General features: G+C 36.1%; 1 pseudogene; it reads right to left on the reverse strand.

Annotated features, from left to right (window-relative positions):
• Positions 1 to 898: 898 nt before the first annotated feature.
• Positions 899 to 7368, reverse strand: LOC109338733 (annotated as a pseudogene).
• Between the last annotated feature and the right edge of the window lie 331 nt (positions 7369 to 7699).

Below are 7699 nucleotides of genomic sequence, written 5' to 3' on the forward strand. Positions count from 1 at the left end.
AAGCTAACTTACTAACTTTTATTTATTGTTATTTACATTCTGCAATTTATTTATTCTTTAATACCAATCTTCCTTAAGGAAGAAGTTTGGTTTGTTAATAAAAGGAACCCGAAAGGGAGTAAATAAATAAAGGTCACTTAACTTTATTATTCTTTTGTTCTTTATTTATTTATTTGTTTCTAACAACTAACTATTCATCACTTTTGTACATTAGAATACCATTAAAGCGGTGTTGGAATTTATTCCACAAAACTGAGATGGTATTCAGAGGTACTTAATAATTATGTATTAGAGGATTGCTTCGATACCATTGTACCGACGTTAGTATTTATTCTAACAAAGTCGAGATGGGACAAAGAAGGAATAATTTATTCACATGATTATTAGAAGTAAGTTGTAACTGAGATATTCTTGAAACCATTATACCGGCGTTGGGATTTACTTCAACAAAGCCGAGATGACGAACAAATAATAAAACCGAGTTCACTTACTTAATCAAATAAAAAGGAAAACACCGAGAAGAGGAATTTCTCCTTTCAACAATGGTTAGTCGGTGGAAAATGACTGAGGGGTCAATCCCTAACATGTCTGCAACTGACCAGGCAAAAAGATATTTATTGGTTTTTAAACATTTAATTAAACTTGACCTTTGAGCCTCGTCGGGAGTGCTGCCAATATACACCAAATTTTCTATTAAGGGCCCAAGTTGAAGGGAAGTTTTTTCTCCGCCGGGTTGTGGGCGGAACTCTCATTCATCCTTTCTGGCATCCAATTCGATTAGGTGCACACCCTACTGCCTTTTAATCGGGGGTGGTGTTTGCGTTGAAGGGTGACTTGGGCGGAGGCTCATCTGATAACAAATTCTTGCACTATGTTAGTCCCTTTTGACAATACATACCCGATGGCCAGACGAGAGAAACTTCATGCATAGGTGCGGAGTGGAGACCACTACTTCGAGACGATTCAATGTTGGTCGGCCGAGGATGGCATTATAGGCAGAGCTATAATCAATGACCATAAACTTTGCTTGTATTGTCCTCGTTAGGGGTTTCTCCCCGATAGTAAGCCAAATGTCAACATAGCCACGATGGGTGATCCCTTGCCCAATGAATCCGACCACCTGACCGTCATAAAGCAATAAGTCTCTATATTTTAAAATCTAACCCGCGTAAGCAACATCGAGGCGGGCTAGAAATACCTCGGGTTTATCCGGGGAGGAACAATAGTTACGTACACTACACAAGTATGTATCACGGTAACTAATTGATGCACATCGAATGGACCAGACAATAGACACCTAACAAACTTACACAAGACAATGTAATAGATCAAGAATGTATATTCAACCATTTATGTGCTCTAAAATTTGTTTTTAATGAGATAGATAACATTGTTCAGGCTCTTATGCAAAAAACCATCGAATTTTCGAAATGATGAAATACTATAGCATGCACTGGCTATTAAAGGAGGAACTTACTTTCAAGAGACTTCTGAATCTATTTATGCACTTTAGATTGTCCTGGAATATAGACGTTGATGCATCATTATCAAGAATCCTCTCATTTAGATGAGCACGATATTTTCTCTTAAACATGATTGGAAAAACCATGAAACTTCACTATAAAGTTGTTCAGTTTCAAATGGTTTCGAAATATATCCATCCATGCCACGCCTTAGGCATTCCTCTTGGGTTTCCTGGATCACGTCTGCTGTCATGGCTAGAATTGACACATGCCAGTTTGAAACCTTGCCAAAGTCATCCCCAGACACTTCAATGTTCATACTAAGTTCCATGTTCTGAATTGTCCTTGTAGCTTCAAACCTGTTGGGAAAGCATTGTATACTAAGGAACTTGTAACAATATGATAACGATGCTTTTAGAGTAACATTTGTGGATGTGTTTGTGTGTAGAATTGTCAAGTGAATTGTGGTACTACTGTTGTGAGAGGTTCAAGTCATAGAACCTAGTATGCTTTATACATAATAGGTTTTTACAAATCAATATAATAAAAAAGGCGGCCTAATGTACAAGACTCCCATATGGTGGGGTTTGAAGAGGTAGATGTATGCAGTCTTACCTCTGCAATGTTTCTAGTTACAAATCAATGTAATGCAAAAACAAATTCTTATGATGTTACCTATCCTCTAAATTTTTTAAACTATTATGTTACATATACAATGGATTAAAAACTATTATATTGTGTTTAGGAAATTTTAAATTTAATTCCAAAAGGTTTTAGAAGAAAGTATTCCAGAATTATACCCATCAATTTCTGACATTTGAATATCCATGAAACAGACATCAAACTGATGGGGTGGCTTCAGTGAAGAGATGGCCTCTTTTGCACTGCTAATACAAACTACTGCTTCATACCTTTTAAAAGCAGCAGCCGCTACCATGCGGTTCACACTATTGTCATCTAAAATTAGAATTCTACTCCCATAAAGAAGATGGAAAAAAGATAAACTTGAGAGCTCAATATTTCTAGGTCCATACCCTTGTTTCGAACACTCATCGTACGTTGTAGTGAGGTTGCAACCATACTTGCTCTCAAAGGTTTTCTGATGACAAAGGGATTAAGAACACCAGTTATTTCAGTCATTTCTCTAGAAGAACTACTAGAATTAACAAGAATGAACATCTTTGGAGGAACCACATGAACAATTCCCCCTATGTTATTGACAAAGTGAGATGACACATTGAAACACAATTCTCTCGTTTTGGTAGCAAACTGCAAATTGATTCTCTTGTACCAACTCGTGGTTCTTTTGTGAACTGATTCCCTTTTAGGAATGAACTAGATTTTTACGTACAGTTTAAGCAAAAGAAAAAAAGAATAATTAGTAATATACACTCACTTACAACAAATAAGAAATCTTTTTTATCCTTGGTATTTCTCCTATGGTGTTGATTCAAACCTACAAGAAGCAACACTACAAAGGACTATGCAAAGAGCTAAGTAAACCATACTTAATATACCCATAGCGTACCAGTATTTGACAAGGTAACGTACCACATACTACGTACCTACACCCGTACCAAAGAGAACCACATATCAGATGACTATGAGATGACATGATCTCTATCCCAAACCTGCTACTCAATGAGGACCATCAATAAGTTCGCATTGGTTAATGTTGATTAATATGACTTAGAATTTGTTAGGAATATTGATTAGGCAATAAGGAGGACAATTCATTAGGCAATAAGGAGGAGTATTCATTAGGCAATAACGAGTATTCATTAGGAAATAAAGAGCCAATATGGCTGTTAGGAATATTTCACCAACAATGTTAGAGCACTTATGTGACTTATTATGCTATTCATGTAGGAATTTAGTTTTCTGCATCAGTTTTCTTTTTCATGGTGTATAAATTATGTGTCTTGTTGATGAATAAGATTATGCCTTCTACATAACACATTTCCTCTCTGCATTTTTGTTTGCTACATAACCAACAAATTGGTATCTAGAGCTATATCTTGAGGGATCTGTGAGAAAAAACACAAAACAAACACAACCAAAGCACTTTCTCTATTACATTCTATTGCCCAAAATTGTCAAAATGAATTCAGAAGTAGTGTCTACTACATTTTCACCTCTAGTATTTACTGGAAAGAGTTATCATTTATAGGCTGTTAGAATTGAAGCTTTCTTGGATGCTAATGGTCTATGAGATGCCAGTGAACAAAATTATGTCATTCCAACTCTTCCGCACAATCCAAATGTTGCACAAATTAAAATCGAGAAGGAGATAAAGTAAGAGTATGTCTATATGCAGCTGTTCCACCCACCATTTTTAATAGAATAATGACACTAAAAACAACCTGTGAAATGTGGAATTTTTTGAAGCAAGAAAATGAGGGAGATGAAAGGGTTAAAGGGATGCAAGTGATGAATTTGATCCGAGAATTTGAAATGCAAAGGATGAGAGATTCAGAAACAATGAAGGAGTACTCTGATAAACTTCTAGCCATTGCCAACAATGTAACACTTCTTGGTACTGGATTTTTTGATTCTAGAATAGTTCAAAAGATTCTAGTTAGACTTCCTGAAAAATATGAAGTTGCAATTTCATCTCTAGAAACGTCTAAGGATATGTCAAGCATCACCTTGGCAGATATGTTGAATGCATTATAGGCACAAGAACAAAGCAGGCTTATGAGGCAAGAAGGATCATAGGAGAGTACTTTTCAAACCAAATTACAGAACAACAATGGTTGGAATGATAAAAGAAGGAGACAAAATAACAACTACAAAACTGCAGGTTCTACAAACAACAAATACCATAACCAAAGTAGTAACAATGAAGTCTTTCCACCTTGTTCCTACTACAAAAAAACTAATCATCCACAAAACAGATGTTGATGGAGACATGATGCAAGATGTTATAAGTTTGGCCAGTTAGGACACATGGAAAAAATATGTAAGTTTCAACAACAACAAGGAGAAGTTAAGGTTGTTGATGATCAACCAGAAGAAGAACAATTGCTCGATGTATCATGCTTTGACGCTAACAGTTCTACAGAAAGTTGGCTCATTGATAGTGGTTGTACAAACCACATGACTTATGATCGAGAGCTCTTCAAAGAGCTTGATAAACCTGCTATTTCCAAAGTCAGAATTGGAAATGAGACATATATTGAAACAAAAGGCAAATGAACAGTTGAAATTAAAGGTTACACAAGTTTGAAATTAATTCATGATGTCTTATATGTTCCTGAAATTAATCAAAATTTGTTAAGTGTTACTCAGTTGATGGAGAAAGGCTATAAGGTCTTGTTTGAAGACAAAAACTACATGATTAAAGATTCACAAGGCAAAGAGGTGTTCAAAGCTCAAACGAAAGGCAAAAGTTTTGTCTTGGATTTGATTAAAGATAAGCAAGTTGTAGTACACAAGGAAGGCACAAAAACAAAGTCTCAGCAACGCATTGCCTATCGATATGAGAAGCAAACAAGGCTTCTTTTTCCACAAAAAAGGACATGGAAGGCTGCACAGAAGCTACAAATGATATACACAAATGTTGGAGGACCTATGAATACATCATCAGATGTTGCCGGATATGAAGAAGCTACATTTGGCTAAAATTGATAGATGCAATGAAGGAGGAACTCATGGTGATTGAAAAAAACGAGACATGTGAGTTGGTAGAGATGCCTAAAAACAAGAAGGGTATAAGAGTCGAATGGACTTACATAACCAATTTCAATCTTGAAAGTTCTGAGAACAAGTATATGAGAAAAACTTGAAATTTACAGCTCCCGAGTCAAGGAGGAGTGTTGATTAATATGACTCAGAATCTGTTAGGAATATTCATTAGTCAATAAGGAGGACTATTCATTAGGCAATAAAGAGGAGTATTCATTAGGCAATAAGGAGTATTTATTAGGCAATAAAGAGTCAATAGGATTGTTAGAAATATTTCACCAACAATGTTAGAATACTTATGGACCCATTATGCTATTCATGTAGGAATTTATTTTTCTGCATCAGTTTTTTTTTCATGATGTATAAATTATGTGTCTTGTTGATGAATAAGATTATGCCTTCTACCTAACATATTTCCTCACTGCACTTTTGTTTGCTACATAACCAACGGTTACGATGGACAAACCGTGATTTAAATCTGAAACCATTTCAACTTGAATGCCAAGCCGTTGAATGTGATATCTAGGCACTTTTGCTCTAACAGGTTTGTGATCAATTATCATTGCAGCCATGCCATCAAATTCTGACGATGCAGGGTGGTTTGGTTAATGATTTGCTGAGTTTTACATTCATTTGAACTGGGGAGTCCATTGGCGAAGACTGCAGTGAATGTGAAAGTGTATCTAATCTTTTGTATGCTCACAAATCAAATTTCCCCATTCATGAGGTGAACCAAACACTTGCTAATGCTTAGGTCAACACTTGCTGCCGTTACTCTTCAGTTTTCTGTTGAGGTCTATCCTGTAGAAGTACTCAAATTGGATCAGTGATCGATTTCTAGGTTTCGCCGTAAACCTAATTGGTTACTTCCAATTACGTAAATCAATAGTTCAAACCGCACTCAAAGGTAGGGCATTTCCCATTTTTATAGGAACTTCTGTACCAGAAACAATGGTATCTCCAATGATAGCCCCTCTGGGGTGTAAAATATATCTTTTCTCACCATCCCCATAGTGTATGAGACAAATGTATGCATTTCGATTAGGGTCGTATTCTATGGTTACGATTCTACCATATATGTCCTTTTCATTCCGCCGAAAATCGATTTTACGGTATAGACGCTTATGACCTCCCCCTCTATGCCCTGCGGTAATGATTCCTCTGGCATTACGGCCTTTACCACAACGATGCTGTCCATAGATCAAATTTTTTCGTGGATTGGATTTCACTTGACTGTCTACGGCTCCATTGCGTGTGCTCGGGGTAGAAGTTTTGTATAAATGTATCGCCATGTTATTAAGTATTTTGATTTAAGTTCTTTTCTTTCTAAGAGGTGGAATAGAATAACCCGGTTGAAGCGTAATGATCATACGTCTGTAATGCATTGTATGTCCCATAATAGGTCGCATTCTTCTACCCTTTACCGGGAGTCGATGACTATTCATAGCTATTACCTTGACACCAAAGAAGAGTTCGACCCAATGCTTTATTTCTGTCCTAGTTGATCCCGATTCGACATTAGAAGTATATTGATTTTTCACCAATAACCGAATACTTTTGTCTGTAAATACTGCATATTTTATTCCATTCATAAATCTATTTTCTTCCCTTCATTCGTGTTTGCGGGAGATGGATGGACCTGCATGAATGGATTGAAGACGTCGGGCTGAGCTTCAAGAGGGAGGAACACCTTCACCAGTATCCTCAACATATACAATCAAATTGATGAGATCACCAGAGGAAGATGAGAAAGAATCAAGAGGTCCCTCTTCACAATCGGTTCTTTTTATGGAATGCATCGGATTTTTACCTACTTATTAAGTAAAAGAAAAGAAGAGTAGTTATTAATGTATGAGTTACAATTACAACAAACATGAAAGAAATTTATCATTGAGTATTTCTCATATGGTGAAACAAAAGCTGATTCAAACTTAGAAGAAGTAACACTAGAAACATGTGCAGAGAGATATAAAACACTACTAAATATATCCCTAAACGCTCTGGTATTATTTAACAAGCTAACCTACCGCTTACTATGTACCCACACCCGTACTAAAGAGAACCACCTATATGATGACTATGCTATTGACTGAAAGCCTTGAATCCTTCCCAGCTTCGGTGACTATGAGCTACAGGGAAACCACTCAAGGTATTTTCTTGAATGGACAACCTCCTCAATAAGATGAATAATAACAAAAATATGCCCCTTGTCCGTGAACTGCGAAAAAATCAGAGAATCAATTTTCATCATAATCATTCTAGAAATACACATGAATTTTGTTATGTGCAATCTCATTTCTATGCCTTAAAAGAATTTTATGACTATTTTATGGCTCTCTTTAATGACATTTTATGTCACTTTTATGGCTTTGTTTCCAAGCATCCAATGCTTCATATCCAAGATACCAAGACTTTGCTTGCCTATAAAAGGACACATATAGAGAGCTTCAAAATCATCTTCACAACACACAACATCTCTTTCATTTACACATATATTGTGAGTGCATTCTTGGTGAGAATTCTTGTTCCATTTGAGAGAGTATTTGTGA

This window comes from Lupinus angustifolius, unplaced genomic scaffold (genome assembly GCF_001865875.1).
Source record: "Lupinus angustifolius cultivar Tanjil unplaced genomic scaffold, LupAngTanjil_v1.0 Scaffold_39_170, whole genome shotgun sequence".
In the NCBI taxonomy this organism is placed as follows: domain Eukaryota; kingdom Viridiplantae; phylum Streptophyta; class Magnoliopsida; order Fabales; family Fabaceae; genus Lupinus; species Lupinus angustifolius.